The following is a 17,247-nucleotide window of genomic DNA, read 5'->3' on the forward strand; positions in this document are numbered from 1 at the left end:
AGGGAAACACTCTCCAAGGCCTTTGACAGCTTTATGGCTCCCCAGAAAGACTATGTCACCGCTCCCCAGTCAAGGCTGAGTCGGCGGGAGCACTGTAAAAGGATGGTGAGGGAGTACATAGCCGATCGCACGACCGTCCTCCGTGACGCCTCTGCCCCCTACAACTACTGGGTGTCGAAGCTGGACACGTGGCCTGAACTCACGCTGTATGCCCTGGAGGTGCTTGCTTGTCCTGCGGCTAGCGTCTTGTCAGAGAGGGTGTTTAGTGCGGCTGGGGGAATCATCACGGATAAGCGTACCCGCCTGTCAACCGACAGTGCCGACAGGCTTACACTCATAAAGATGAACAAAGCCTGGATTTCCCCGACTACTATTCTCCACCAGCGGACAGCAGCGATACCTAAACAATACGTAGGCTGCACCCGCGGATGGAAGCATCGTTCTCTATAACCATAAAAACCGAGGACCTTTTAGCTTCATCAATCTGTGTATTATATTCATCCTCCTGCTCCTCCTCCTGAAACCTCACGTAATCACGCTGAACGGGCAATTTTTCTGAGGCCCACAAGTCTCAGTCATATAACTTTTGTAAACAATGTTTATACGTTTCAATTCTCAATTCAATAAAGCGTTGAAACTTGCACCTGAACCAATTTTTATTTTAACTGTGCCGCCTACAGGCCTAGTTACAAATTAAGCCACATTAACCAAAGTGATTAATGGGTTCCACCTGCCCTCTTGGTTGGGCATAGGCAATTTTTCTGAAGTACATTTGTACTGTTGGTACACCAATTTTTTTGGGCCCTCGACTGCATTGTAATCCTAGTAATTTTTAGCCCACCTGCATTAAAGCTGACGTTACCTCAGCTGTGCTGGGCACTGCAATGGGATATATTTATGTACCGCCGGTGGGTTCCAGGGAGCCACCCATGCTGTGGGTCCACAGGGACTTCAGATTAGGGATTTGTACCTGCCAGTGTCTATGTATTAAAAACCCCGGTCAGACTGGGGCATGCAGTGTGGGCCGAAGACCACCTGCATTTAATCGGACGTTACCTCAGCTGTGTTGGGCACTGCAATGGGATTTATTTATGTACCGCCGGTGGGTGCCAGGGAGCCACCCATGCTGTCGGTCCACACGGAGTTGTAACTCCATGTGTCCACTTCTAAAGAACCCCAGTCTGACTGGGGCATGCAGTGTGGGCCAAAGACCACCTGCATTAAACCTGGCGTTACCTCAGCTGTGATGGGCACTGCAATGGAATATATTTATGTACCACCGGTGGGTTCCAGGGAGCCACCCATGCTGTGGGTCCACAGGGACTTCACATTAGGGATTTGTACCTGCCAGTGTCTATGTATTAAAAACCCCGGTCAGACTGGGGCATGCAGTGTGGGCCGAAGACCACCTGCATTTAATCGGACGTTACCTCAGCTGTGATGGGCAATGCAATGAGATATATTTATGTACCGCCGGTGGCTTCCTGGGACCCACCCATGCTGTCGGTCCACACGGAGTTGTAACTGCATGTGTCCACTTCTATAGAACCCCAGTCTGACTGGGGCATGCAGTGTGGGCCGAAGCCCACCTGCATTAAACCTGACGTTACCTCAGCTGTGATCGGCAATGCAATGGGATTTATTTATGTACCGCCGGTGGGTTCCAGGGAGCCACCCATGCTATGTGTCCACAGGGACTTCACATTAGGGATTTGTACCTGCCAGTGTCTATGTATTAAAAACCCCGGTCAGACTGGCCGTGCCAACCCTCTGCAGTGTGTGCCTGCGGTTCCTCCTCATGGCAGACGCACTTATAAATAGACATGAGGGTGGCGTGGCTATGAGGCCAGCGTGTGGCATGAGGGCAGCTGAAGGCTGCGCAGGGACACTTTGGTGTGCGCTGTGGACACTGGGTAGTGCGGGGGGGTTGGGCAGCATGTAACCCAGGAGAAGTGGCAGCGGAGTGTCATGCAGGCAGTGATTGTGCTTTGTTGGAGGTAGTGTGGTGCTTAGCTAAGGTGTGCCTTGCTAATGAGGGTTTTTCAGAAGTAAAAGTTGTTGGGAGGGGGGGGGGGTCCCACTCTTGCCGCTATTGTGGCTTAATAGTGGGACCTGGGAACTTTAGATGCAGCCCAACATGTAGCCCCTCGCCTGCCCTATCCGTTGCTGTGTCGTTCCCATCACTTTCTTGAATTTCCCAGATTTTCACAAATGAAAACCTTAGCGAGCATCGGCGATATACAAAAATGCTCGGGTCGCCCATTGACTTCAATGGGGTTCATTACTTGAAACGAACCCTCGAGCATTGCGAAAAGTTTGTCTCGGGTAACGAGCACCCGAGCATTTTGGTGCTCGCTCATCTCTATTAATGACCATTTAAACTCTTTCACTGCCTCCATCTGATTGCCAGCCATATAGATAAGATAGTGTTTTCTGTCTGGTCTATTTAATTTTATAATCAATCCACAGCTTTTTCTCCATTTAGAACTAAGTTATTGTCTGCAGATCACATTTCTGGGAAATAAAAAATGTCATCCCCACTTTTAGGGCACTTCAAAAAGCAGTACTTTGATCAGTATTTTGAAACAGTATTGGTAAGCTGCAAAAAAATATTTGCCCAAAATATTGGAGACGTGCGAATCTCTCCATGATAATTTTTCTCTGTACAATTCTCCCCCCCCCCCCCTTAGCCTTACAAATTCTACAAAAACATACTCACTGAAACATTGCTGTGTGAAAGAGGCCTTCATCAAACTTATCAGTGTCGCATCATCTGCACATTTCAGCAAGTGTTATCCCTGTTATCCACCAATTTGAGATGCAAAGGGAAACAATGTATGGCTCACAAATTAGACCTGCATGATGATAAGGTAAAAATCGCCCCCCCCCCCCCCTCCTTATCTCCTGTTGCCTGTCATCAGACATCTCAGCAGCCAAATGCACATTCCACTGGCAAGCCTTTCACACAGCTAACAATGCTGAATCCAGAGGATATTCCTATCTCAGTTCAAGCAAACTAATTATTAACAGGAATCCCGTTGACACTCCTGTTTGACCCTTTAATGACAAGCAACTCACAAATTTCTGTTTGTTCTTTTTTCATCACCCACCTTTCAAGAGCAATAATTTTTATAATTTGCTGTTGACTGAACAAGGATTATATATATATATATATATATATATATATATATATATATATATATATATATATATATATATATATTCATTCATTTTGTATTTTGACCTTCCTGCCTTTTTTTTCACGTATATTCACTGCGCTTTTCATGTGTGGAAAAAAGATGCATGACGTTCCCATAGATGTCTCCTACCTACATGCGTGAACATGCAGTGAATATATAAGTATCATGCATATTTACTGGATATTTAAGCGATCCCATGGACCTTTGATTAGCAATTTTAGTCTATAATAGGGACCAAAATATGACATGCTGCAATTTTTGACAAACACATAAAATACATGCATGAAAAATGTAAGTCTGGATACCCAATGTAAATCAAGGGGGATTAAGCTGTCTATGTTGAAAAAGTATGCTTGTTTTACGGCGTGCAAATGGGTCCGTGTGAATGAGCGCTTATAAATGGCCCTTTAAAGGCACAATAAGGGCTCTTACCCACGAGCGCATATCGTCCGGCAGTTTTCACGTCCAGCTGATATGCAGTGTGATCTGATGCATTAGATTCCATTGCAACAGATCACATTGGTGTATTCCTAAGATGAAAAATTGCCTGGCAAAGCCAATATAGCGCCAGGCGTTTTTTTATGTTGGGCCCAAAAGATAATCCTGGAGCTATCTTTTGGGCTGGAATACATCGGCCACTGCATGGGCTCCTACATGAGCCCATGGCAGCAGCCATAGTTGGGAGGGAGTTTAGCAGCATGGCTGCTAAACTCCCTCCCTATTTTCTCCCCCACCCCCCACCCCACTCCGTGCAGGCTCAGCTCTCGTTCCTCTCTGCTCGTTCTGTGCAACAGCAGGGGGTGGGACGGGACGGAGCTAAGCACTGGTCCACCCCGCCTCCTCCTATTGATGGCTATGGAGAGATGTGGGCAGAGCTAAGCGCCCGCTCTTTGCGCCAGGCTCACCAGGCCATCTGAACGAGTGTACAAACATTTGATTTGTGCGCCCGTTCACCAGATTTTCCTCACCCCATGGAGCGTATATCGGCCGGCCATGAAAACGGCGGCTGATATACACTCGTGGGAATAAAGCCTCAGGCTGATTTGGCCCCTGCTTAAAGTGAGTTTGACACCCCTGTTGTGGAATGAGTTAAGTTTTTTAGCAGTACTACATAATGTCCCATTTAATGTATTGAAAAACTTTGCTTTAAAACATTTTTAAGAGGAGCAAAACAGAAAAAGATTGTGACATTATTTGTTACTATTTTTATGGTGCAGCAAAACTGGCATGTTTACTTTATTCTGCATGTCAGTAGGAATGTGATGATTAAAGATGAGCGAACACCAAAATGTTCGGGTTCGCGTTATTCGAAACGAACTTCCCGCGATGTTCGGGTGTTCGTTTCGAATAACGAACCCCATTGAAGTCAATGGGCGACCGGAACATTTTTGTATTTCGCCGATGCTCGCTAAGGTTTTCATGTGTGAAAATCTTGGCAATTCAAGAAAATGATGGGAAGGACACAGCAAGTTCTCCTCTGCCACAGCTGTAACAGCTGTGGCAGAGAAGAACGATGTTAGCCCATTGAATTCAATGGAGCCGTCAATACAGCCGACTCCACTGAATGCAATGGGCTGCCGGCGATCGCGGGATGAATTGTCGGAAAGGGGTTAACTATATAAGCCCTTTCCTGCAATTCATCCAGAAATGTGTAAAAATAAAAAATATATATATACTCACCTGGTGCCGACAGACGGAGTTCAGCGCGGCAGGCTGCAGTTCTCCTGAACTGCTCTGAACAGCTGTTAGTAGTATTCAGCAGCCGGGGATTTAAAATCCCCGCCTGCTGAATAAGATGCCTCTGAATGGTCACAGCCTGACCAATCAGAGGCCAGCCCTCACTCACACCCATTCATGAATTCATGAATGGGTGAGTGAGGGCTGCCTCTGATTGGCTCAGGGGCAGGAGAGCCAATCAGAGGCAGCCCTCACTCACCCATTCATGAATTCATGAATGGGTGTGAGTGAGGGCTGGCCTCTGATTGGTCAGGCTGTGACCATTCAGAGGCATCTTATTCAGCAGGCGGGGATTTTAAATCCCCGGCTGCTGAATACTACTCACAGCTGTTCAGAGCAGTTCAGGAGAACTGCAGCCTGCCGCGCTGAACTCCGTCTGTCGGCACCAGGTGAGTATATATATATTTTTTATTTTTACACATTTCTGGATGAATTGCAGGAAAGGGCTTATATATTTAACCCCTTTCCGACAATTCATCCCGCGATCGCCGGCAGCCCATTGCATTCAGTGGAGTCGGCTGTATTGCCGGTTCCATTGAATTCAATGGGCAAACATCGTTCTTCTCTGCCACAGCTGTTACAGCTGTGGCAGAGAAGAAGGATTTGTCTTCTATATGTTCTCAATGGGGTTGGCGCTGCTGCCGCCGGCCCCATTGAGCGCATATAGACGAACATCCGAACATCGTGTGGTGTTCGTTACGAATAACGAACATCCCGAACACCCTAATATTCGCCCGAGCATCAAGCTCGGACGAGTACGTTCGCTCATCTCTAGTGATGATCTTACATTTACCAGTTTTTGTTTTTGTATTGGTACTTTAACCTCTTATTGACCAAGCTTTTTTTTTTGTTTCCATTTTGGATTTTTCCTCTCCTTTTTTTAAAAAAGTCAGATTTTATTTGTCCAGCTGTATGAGGGCTTGTTTTTTACGGTACTATATTGCGGTTTCAATGGTACTATATAATATGCCATATAATGTACTGAGAAACTTTTAAGTTAAGAAAAATGAAAAAAAAAAAATAAATAAAATGCTGCCGTCTTTCAGTGTGTCTTGCTCCTACGATGCACAAACTGCAATAAAAATAATCTGATAACTTTATTCTATGGGACAGTGCAATTACTACCATACCAAACTTATATGGCTTTTTTTTGCTGTAGTACTTTTATTTTTTTTCAAAGGCATTCAGTTTTTTAAAATAATTTTCTGCCACCATATTCTGCATGCAATGCCTTTTTATTTTTCCGTCGACATAGCTGTGCGAGGGCTCATTTTTGCGAGACATTCTGTAGTCTATGTCAGTACCATTTTGGAAATCCATACATACGACTTTTGATCGCCTTTCATTTTTTTTTTTTTTTTTTTAAAGGCAGGGTGACCAAAAAAGCATATTTCTGGCATCCTTTTTTTTTTTGAACGACGTTCACCGTGGGGGTTAAAAAATGCATTACTTTGATAGATCGGACTTCTACGGATGTGGCGATACCAATTTTGCCTTTTTGTTTAGTTATTTAGATTCTTTTACTATAAATATGGCAGGGGTTGAACTTCTATTACTCTTTTTTATAATTAGTAAAAGTTTATTGTTCCTATTTAAATTGTTTATTTATTTTTTTTCTCAGAGTAAACAACAATTTGCGATGCTTTGATCGCTACTGCAGTGTGATGTAATGCTATAGCATTACATAATACTGCCATCTGAGAGACAATCTATCAAGCCATCCCACGGGCATGGCTTGATAGGCATTCTGCCATGACAGCCCTGGAGCCTTTCAGAAGGAACATCCCTGAACATCACTCGGGAGGTTTAAATAACGCTGTCAGGAGTGATAGCAGCATTTAAAAGGTTAAAAACCCCGTTGAGCCGCACAGCAGATCGGGCTGTTGACACTGGGTGTTGGCTATAAGAAACAGCTGGCACCCGCAGTGTATAAAGAGATATCACCATGCGATCTTTCTTCATACATAGACCGCCAATACAGGCCGTCAAATGGCATATTGGTGGCAACAAAGAGGTTAAGGCCTGTTTCACACAGGCTACTATATCGCTGGATTTAGTAGCAATGCGACATGACTACAAAACGCATGTATGTGAAGCTCATGGTTTCCAATGGGTTCTTTCACATAAGAGATGTTTTGTTGCCTAAAAGAACCCATTGGAAACCATGGGCTTCACATACATGGGTTTGGATGTCGCATCGCTACAAAACCGTGTGATTTAGTAGCTTATGTGAAACAGGCCTTAAAGAAATAAAAGAGCATTGCTTTCTGCCGCCACAATCTGATACTCATAGAGCGGTGTTTTTGCACTTTTCAATTCTTTTAGGAGGTGGAGCGCCAAAAAAACACACAATTTTGGCTTTTTTTTATCATGTTCTTCATGTTAATAAATAATGATATATTTTAATAGTAAGGTTTTTTTATGCATACAATGATGCCAATTATGTATACTTTATTTACGTTTTTACATGAAAATTTTTTTTAACTTAATATTTAAAAAAAAAATTATTTAACTTTTTTAAATGGTGACTTGAATTTGCAAGCTTGATTGCTTGTAAAATACACTGAAATACTTCAGTATTACTTTATGCTATATTTTTAAGAATAGCTTACTGTGTGCACACTGACTGAAGAAAACAGACATGCTCAAAGGCTGACTGCTCCAGCGGTAACTATATTAAAATTGAGAGTCCTGTGCGAATAAGAACACTTGTCTCCTGTCTTACAAGCTACTTAACTTACTTTACGTTGCTTTTCGGACGAGACAGGTTCGCTACAATATATTGTGCACCTAATTTTCTGCCTGAATTACACTTATAGACCCATATATACATTTTTATGCATTAAGGTTCCTGTGTCTGTAGTGCCGAGTGCCATTTAGGCAATTTGCCAGGTGTTTTCTTTCAGAAAATATACAGATGCAATCAAAATAATTCACACCTCACTGTAAATTACATTTATTTGCCAAATTTACAAACTTTTAGCTGTATGAAAAAAAAACACGAAAACAAGAATATAAATAGTTTAACATGACAAATATAGCAAGCAATTTCTCAAAATTCACCACATGCCACCTTTACTCTCCGAATTATTCACTTCATGAGGCGCACTATACAGGACTCCACAATGGCTTCACAACCACAACCTGGCTGTTCATAATAAATGTTGGAGATGTGATGGAGGAATATGCTCATATCGTCATATTTGGTGGGAGTGCCCGATACTGCATCTCTTTTGGCATGACGTGGGGTGTGCACTTGGAAAAATCTCCCCAAAACTTAGCATAACTCCCGAGATTCTTTTCCTCAGGAGGCCTACTTCTGTCCTGCACCCTTTTAAACATAAATTTGTCGCTCTCCTGATCGATGCAGCTAAAGCGCTTATTCCAACGCTATAACTACATTGTCCGGATTGTGTTCTGCAATCTCATTCTTCACATCCCATCAAAGACTTTCTATAGGGTTCAAGTCTTGGGATGATGAAGTCCACTGAATAAACTTTTAGGCCCAATTATGAAACCAAGTCTTGGTGGACTTTGAGATATGTTTGTGATCATTGTCTTTTTGGAAAGTTCTGTTCAGTCTCAAACCCAGGAGCTCCTCTACTCCAGGTGGCAGCGCTTCCTGGTTAGCTATTCAGCTCCTGGGATAGCTCATCTGCTGAACCTTGTTCTTGTTCCTTTCTCCTGTAAAATCTGGTTCCTGTTTTCCTGATCGGACCTTGTATTTCTTTCCGGGCAGGATTATTGTGCCCTCAACCTGTAGTTAAGCTCTGCTACCTGCCCTTTATACTACTATTGCTGTTCACGTGTACCAAGCTCTGGCTTCACCTGACCATGCTATCTGGCCACATTGGTTGCAATAGGAAGTTCAAAACCCGCACTGGACCATGACATATTTAATGACGCCGAAGCTTCAGTTTCCTCACAGAAGGCATGTTAGAGACAGTCAAAGTTCCCAATGTAGAGTCAATGGGTGCATGGCTCATTGCAGCTGCGCACAGTTAGGTAGATTGACACGTTGCTAAGCAATGAGGAGAACAGACGTTAGCTCCGTTCTACTCACCGAGTTCACGCGGACCTGCATATCACTCACCGATCAGAGGATAGCAGATCCATTGGAGAGGTCAGCATGACAAGAAGAAAGCCCTCCCTAAGCTCCTCACAGAACACTTCCCTGCACAGGGTCACATCGTTCCCACCTCCCTTTTCCTCTTCTGCTGGAGGTGAGCACATACACTGACACACAGCGCAGGTACACACAGACACACACACAGTGCAGGTACACGTAGACACACAGCACAGGTACACACGCAGCTCAGACACACAAACGCAGTTCAGGTACACAGAAATACAGCACCGGTAAGCACACAGCGGAGGCACACACAGACACACAGTGCAGGTATGCACACAGTGCAAGTACAGACTGACACAAACACAGCGGAGGCACACACAGACACACACACTGCAGGTACACACTGACATACACACAGTGCAGGTATGCACACAGTGCAAGTACAGACTGACACAAACACAGCGGTGGTACTCACAGACACGCACAGTGTATTTACACACACAGTGCAGATACACACAGACACACAGTGCAGGTATACACAGACACACAGCGCAGGTACACACAAAGTGCAGGTACACACAGACACACAGCACAGGTACACACATACATACACAGAGCGTGTACACTCAAACATGCACACAGCGCAGGTAAACACAGACACACACCCAGTGCAGGTACTAACAGACAAACACCCAGCACATTTACAAACACAGCGCAGGTACACACAGACACACATGCACACAGTGCAGGTACACACACAGTACAGATACACACAAACAGCGCAGAAACACACAAAGCGCAGGTAAACACAGATACATACAGTGCAAGTAAACACACACAGCGCAGGTAGACACACCCACCCACAACACAGGTACACACAAACACACAGCACAGCTACATGTAGGTACACACATACTCTCAGCATCGCTACATGCAGGTACACATGCGCACACACACACAAGCAGCACATATTGTCTAAGTTTCTCTCCGCTAGCCATAGAATCATAAGATCATGCAGTTGGAAGGTAAATCCATGGTCATCTGGTCAAAAGCCCTGCTCAGTGCAGGAGTCACAAAACCATGCTCCAGGAATTTAATGAGCAGCAAGTCATCCCCTGTTTTCTATTCTCCATGTTGATATCTGTGCTGCTAGAGATGAGCTTCACTTGAAAACAAGTAGTGGATAGCAAATTATGAGGAAGTGTAACCTAGTGACCAGCCCTTTAAAGGGATTTTTCAGCACAGAAATGTAAGTTTATGCAAACTAAGTAATAAGGTATTTTGCTAGTTATCATATTGGTTAATAAGGATGAGCGAGTATACTCGCTAAGGCACTACTCGTCCGAGTAATGTGCCTCAGACGAGTATCTCCCTGCTCGTCCATTCTGCTTTTAGCAGTGTTGCACACCTTTTTTTTGTATATCGGGCGTGCAGACCATAGCGTCCTCAGTCTGCAGTCATTTTACAGAGTATAGGGGCAGTACTGGTGAGGCAGGGACAGTGGTACAGGGAAAGAGATATGCTGTCTATATAGGCAGTGGGCTTTTTCAAAAAAATTGGGGAAAAAAACTATATTTGGGCTGCCTGGGACCGTCTTCAGTTTCCTGCGTGTCTGCTGGGGGTAGTAGTCGCTGATTAATACCCAGCTAAGCGTTATAGCAGGCTTGCGCATAATTGTTTCCTGGCTCTGCTGTTCTCCGTTACATGATCGCCGTCATCCCGCCACAGGGAAACAGTATACATATATACGCTGCATACGGTGTCTGTCTGCTTTTTCACCTCACCATTTAAAAAAATTGTAGCAAAATACTTAAGGCCTATAACTGCCCTTTGGCCACTGACTGGTTCTGCGCTGTGAATTACAGTAGCTCAGTCATTCGCACCTAGCTCTCACGAAAAGCTTGCGCATAATTGTTTCCTGGCTCTGCTGTGCGCTCCGTTACATGATCGCCGTCATCCCGCCACAGGGAAACAGTATACATATATACACTGCATACGGTGTCTGTCTGCTTTTTCACCTCACCATTTTAAAAAATTGTAGCAAAATACTTAAGGCCTACCACTGCCCTTTGGCCACTTGACTGGTTCTGTGCTGTGAATTACAGTAGCTCAGTCATTCGCACCTAGGTCTCACGACAGGCTTGCGCATAATTGTTTCCTGGCTCTGCTGTGCGCTCCATAAGCGAAGTCAGCCTCCAACCACAGGCCAATAAGCGGCACATTTAATTACAGCATTCTGTTTCTGCTCTACTCGTAATACACCATGCTGAGGGGTAGGGGAAGGCCTAGAGGACGTCGATGGGGGCGAGGACGCGGAGGCCCAAGTCAGGGTGTGGGCACAGGCCGAGTTTCTGGTCCAGGTGTATCGCAGCCGACTGCTGTGGGATTAGGAGAGAGGCAAGTTTCTGGTGTCCCCAGATTCATCTCACAATTAATGGGTCCACGCGGTAGACCTTTATTAGAAACTGAGCAGTGTGAGCAGGTCCTGTCGTGGATGGCAGAAAGTGCATCCAGCAATCTATCGACCACCCAGTCTTCTATGCCGTCCACAGCTGCAACTCTGAATCCTCTGGCTGTTGTTCCTCCTTCCTCCCAGCCTCCTAACTCCATGAAAATGACACATTCTGAGGAGCAGGCAGACTCCCAGGAACTGTTCTCGGTCCCCTGCCGAGATTGGGCAGCAATGGTTCCTCCCACCGGAGGAGTTTGTCGTGACCGATGCCCAACCTTTGGAAAGCTCCCGGGGTCCGGGGGTTGTGGCTGGGGACTTCCGGCAACTGTCTCAAGAGCTTTCAGTGGGTGAGGAGGACGATGACGATGAGACACAGTTTTCTATCTGTGAGGTAGTAGTAATTTCAGTAAGTCCGAGGGAGGAGCACACAGAGGATTCGGAGGAAGAGCAGCTGGATGATGAGGTGACTGACCCCACCTGGTTTGCTAAGCCTACTGAGGACAGGTCTTCAGAGGGGGAGGCAAGTGCAGCAGCAGGGCAGGTTGGAAGAGGCAGTGCGGTGGCCAGGGGTAGAGGCAGGGCCAGACCGAATAATCCACCAACTGTTTCCCAAAGCACCCCCTCGCGCCATGCCACCCTGCAGAGGCCGAGGTGCTCAAAGGTGTTGCAGTTTTTCACTGAGAGTGCAGACGACCGACGAACTGTGGTGTGCAAGGTTTGTCGCGCCAAGATCAGCTGGAGAGCCACCACCACCAGCCTCACCACCACCAGCATGCGCAGGCATATGATGGCCAAGCACCCCACAAGGTGGGACGAAGGCCGTTCACCGCCTCCGCTTTGCACCACTGCCTCTCCCCCTGTGCCCCAACCTGCCACTGAGATCCAACCCCCCTCTCAGGACACAGGCACGACCGTCTCCCAGCCTGCACCCACACGCTCACCTCCGCTGTCCTCGGCCCCATCCAGCAATGTCTCTCAGCGCAGCGTCCAGCTGTCGCTAGCGCAACTGTTTGAGCGCAAGCGCAAGTACGCCGCCACGCACCCGCACGCTCAAGCGTTAAACGTGCACATAGCTAAATTGATCAGCCTGGAGATGCTGCCGTATAGGCTTGTGGAAACGGAGGCTTTCAAAAACATGATGGCGGCGGCGGCCCCACGCTACTCGGTTCCCAGTCGCCACTACTTTTCCCGATGTGCCGTCCCAGCCCTGCACGACCACATCTCCCGAAACATTGTACGCGCCCTCACCAACACGGTTACTGCCAAGGTCCACTTAACAATGGACACGTGGACAAGCACAGGCGGGCAGGGCCACTATAGCTCCCTGACGGCACATTGGGTGAATTTAGTGGAGGCTGGGACAGAGTCAGAGCCTGGGACCGCTCACGTCCTACCCACCCCCAGAATTGCGGGCCCCAGCTCGGTGGTGGTATCTGCTGCGGTGTATGCTTCCTCCACTAAACCACCCTCCTCCTCCTACGCAACCTCTGTCTCGCAATCAAGATGTGTCAGCAGCAGCAGCACGTCGCCAGCAGTCGGTGTCGCACGGCGTGGCAGCACAGCGGTGGCCAAGCGTCAGCAGGCCGTGCTGAAACTACTCAGCTTAGGAGAGAAGAGGCACACGGCCCACGAACTGCTGCAGGGTCTGACAGAGCAGACCGACCGCTGGCTTTCGCCGCTGAGCCTCCAACCAGGCATGGTCGTGTGTGACAACGGCCATAACCTGGTGGCGGCTCTGCAGCCTCACGCACGTGCCATGCCTGGCCCACGTCTTTAATTTGGTGGTTCAGCGGTTTCTGAAAAGCTACCCACGCTTGTCCGACCTGCTCGGAAAAGTGTGCCGCCTCTGCGCACATTTCCGCAAGTCCACAACGGACGCTGCCACCCTGCGGACCCTGCAACATTGGTTTAATCTGCCAGTGCACCGACTGCTGTGCGACGTGCCCACACGGTGGAACTCTACGCTCCACATGTTGGCCAGGCTCTATGAGCAGCGTAGAGCTATCGTGGAATACCAACTCCAACATGGGCGGCATAGTGGGAGTCAGCCTCCTCAATTATTTGCAGAAGAGTGAGCCTGGGTAGCAGACATCTGCCAGGTCCTTGGAAACTTTGAGGAGTCTACCCAGATGGTGAGCAGCGATGCTGCAATCATTAGCGTCACCATTCCTCTGCTATGCCTCTTGAGAAGTTCCGTGCAAAGCATAAAGGCAGACGCTTTGCGCTTGGAAACGGAGGCAGGGGAAGACAGTATGTTTGCTGGATAGTCAGAGCACCCTCATGTCTATATCTCAGCGCGTTTTGGAGGAGGAGGAGGAGGAGGGGGAAGAGACAGCCGGGCCCACTGCTGAGGGTACCCATGCTGCTTGCCTGTCATCCTTTCAGCGTGTATGGCCTGTGGAGGAGGAGGATCCTGAAAGTGATCTTCCTAGTGAGGACAGCCATGTGTTGCGTACAGATAACCTGGCACACATGGCTGACTTCATGTTAGGATACCTTTCTCATGACCCACGCGTTACACGCATTCTGGCCACTACAGATTACTGGGTTTACACACTGCTCGACCCACGGTATAAGGAGAACCTTTCCACTCTCATACCCGAAGAGGAAAGGGGTTCGAGAGTGATGCTATACCACAGGACCCTGGCGGACAAACTGATGGTAAAATTCCCATCCGACAGCGCTAGTGGCAGAAGGCGCAGTTCCGAGGGCCAGGTAGCAGGGGAGGCGCGGAGATCAGGCAGCATGTACAGCGCAGGCAGGGGAACACTCTCCAAGGCCTTTGACAGCTTTATGGCTCCCCAGTAAGACTGTGTCACCGCTCCCCAGTCAAGGCAGAGCCGGCGGGAGCACTGTAAAAGGATGGTGAGGGAGTACGTAGCCGATCGCACCACCATCCTCCGTGACGCCTCTGCTCCGTACAACTACTGGGTGTCAAAGCTGGACACATGGCCTAAACTCGCGCTGTATGCCCTGGAGGTGCTTGCTTGCCCTGCGGCTAGCGTCTTGTCAGAGAGGGTGTTTAGTGCGGCTGGGGGAATCATCCCGGATAAGCGTACCCGCCTGTCAACAGACAGTGCCGACAGGCTTACACTCATAAAGATGAACAAAGCCTGGATTTCCCCTGACTTCTCTTCTCCACCAGCGGACAGCAGCGGTACCTAAACAATACGTAGGCTGCACCCACGGATGGAAGCATCGTTCTCTATCACCATAAAAAACGGGGAGCTTTTAGCTTCATCACTGTGTATTATATTCATCCTCCTCCTCCTGCTCCTCCTCCTGAAACCTCACGTAATCACGCCAAACGGGCAATTTTTCTTAGGCCCACAAGGCTCAGTCATATTACTTTTTTAAACAATGTTTATACGTTTCAATTCTCATAAAAGCGTTGAAACTTGCACCTGAACCAATTTTTATTTTAACTGGGCTGCCTACAGGCCTAGTTACAAATTAAGCCACATTAACCAAAGCGATTAATGGGTTTCACCTGCCCTCTTGGTTGGGGATGGGCAATTTTTCTGAGGTACATTAGTACTGTTGGTACACCAATTTTTTGGGGCCTTCGCCTACAGTGTAATCCTAGTAATTTTTATGGGCTTCGCCTGCACTTATGGTAGAGCAAGGTGTGTGGGGTTGGCCTACACTTTCGCTACATAAATGTAACTGGGGCCTGTCTTGACTGCTACTACTACTGAAATGGAACTAATACTGTGCTCCCCCTATACTGCTGCTAGTGATATGTTACTGGGGCCTGTCTAGACTGCAACTATTACTGAAATGGAACTAATACTGTGCTCCCCCTATACTGCTGCTTTGGAATTGTTACTGGGGCCTGTCTTGACTGCTACTATTACTGAAATGGGTGGTTGGGCAGCATGTTACCCAGGAGAAGTGGCAAGGAGTGTCATGCAGGCAGTGATTGTGCTTTGTTGGAGGTAGTGTGGTGCTTAGCTAAGGTATGCCTTGCTAATGAGGGTTTCTCAGAAGTAAAAATTGTTGTGGGGGGGGCCCACTTTTGCCGCTATTGTGGCTTAATAGTGGGACCTGGGAACTTGAGATGCAGCCCAACATGTAGCCCCTCGCCTGCCCTATCCGTTTCGGTGTCGTTCCCATCGCTTTCTTGAATTTCCCAGATTTTCACAAATGAAAACCTTAGTGAGCATCGGCGATATACAAAAATGCTCGGGTCGCCAATTGACTTCAATGGGGTTTGTTATTCGAAACAAACACTCGAGCATCACGGGAAGTTCGACTCGGGTAACGAGCACCCGAGCATTTTGGTGCTCGCTCATCTCTAATAACTAACTAATAGCCCACGTAGGTGCGATAAGCATTAACCTTAGGCGTTGTAATATGATCTCCTTACCAATAGAAATTGCACCTTGTCCCGGTAGACCATAACATCTCGTAAATGTTGAAATAATTAAATAATGCATGCCGACTAGAGATGAGCGAGCATACTCGATAGGGCAAACTACTCGAGCGAGTAGTGCCTTATTCGAGTACCTGCCCGCTCGTCTCTAAGGATTCGGTTGCTGGCAGGGGACGGGGAGCGGCGTGGGAGAGCGGGGAGGAACGGAGGGGAGATCTCTCTCTCCCTCTCTCCCCCCCCCCCCCGTTCCCCCCTGCTCACCGCCGCAACTCACCTGTCACCCGCGCCGGCAGCCGAATCTTTAGAGACGAGCGGGCAGGTACTCGAATAAGGCACTACTCGCTCGAGGAGTTTGCCTTATCGAATATGCTCGCTCATCTCTAATGCCGACTCAAGGACTTCATATTAATATGAATAGCTTTAGAAAATATTGGGAAAATCAGTCATACTATAAATGACCACATGTATAATCCTAAAGAACACTCATTTTGGGGTACTTGATGTCCTTCTGTCTTTTCCCAAATAAATGGTACATTTTCCTCAGTTAGTAGTGGAATTAATGCCCCACTATAAAGACAGTAGAAATGAATAGCACAAACAGTCACACCATTAATGAACTAAGTTTCATCCTTTAATACAAATCGATTAGAAACAGTATTTATGCTGTCTTTCTGTGTTCCTATGAATTACCCCAACATTTATGATGACAGATGGCCTGGATGACAATATCCAAGATGGCGCTGCCATGTCTTGCCCTTTCTATACACCATCATGTTCCAACCCTGAATGTGGCCGTGTCAATCACTGGTGGAAGATCTAAAATAGCATACCCGGGCCTTCGACATCCGAGTTTTCTACTCTCATGTCGCGTCTTGCCTCTTTGTTGCGTCACTGCACCGTCAGTCTGACAGGAGACGTGGTGATGTCAGAAAGGACACCCAAAGGGTCATGTTAGAACGCCATGCCTTCTACCAGTAGAGGCCTAAGAAGTCCAAGTGGGGCGGAAAGATGCTGTCAGACGGCCTGGTTGCTATGACTACCAAGGACACAACAGAAGACGCACAATTTAGCCATTTGTAAGTGTGCGTGTTTGAGAACTTCAATAACACAAATATTTGGCGCAAAGTAAAGCAAAGGCCTCAAGAGTGAAAATAGGGCTCCGCTATTTTTCCATGATCTGGATGATTTTATATGTTGGCTGGTGGAGTTGTATTGCCAAGGCAAATTTTAGTCCCAGTCCGGCCCAGCACCTCGATACATTGCAGTGGCCAAGACTCTAGTTCTCTTCTTCTGTAAACATTCTGTTAACACTGAGAGGGTTAAAGGATTCAGCATCCTTATTTTGCACAGAATTGTCGATTCATTTGGGACTCTTTCGTTTTGAGCATAATTTATTATATTAGATCCTAAT

This window comes from Eleutherodactylus coqui, chromosome 8 (genome assembly GCF_035609145.1).
Source record: "Eleutherodactylus coqui strain aEleCoq1 chromosome 8, aEleCoq1.hap1, whole genome shotgun sequence".
In the NCBI taxonomy this organism is placed as follows: domain Eukaryota; kingdom Metazoa; phylum Chordata; class Amphibia; order Anura; family Eleutherodactylidae; genus Eleutherodactylus; species Eleutherodactylus coqui.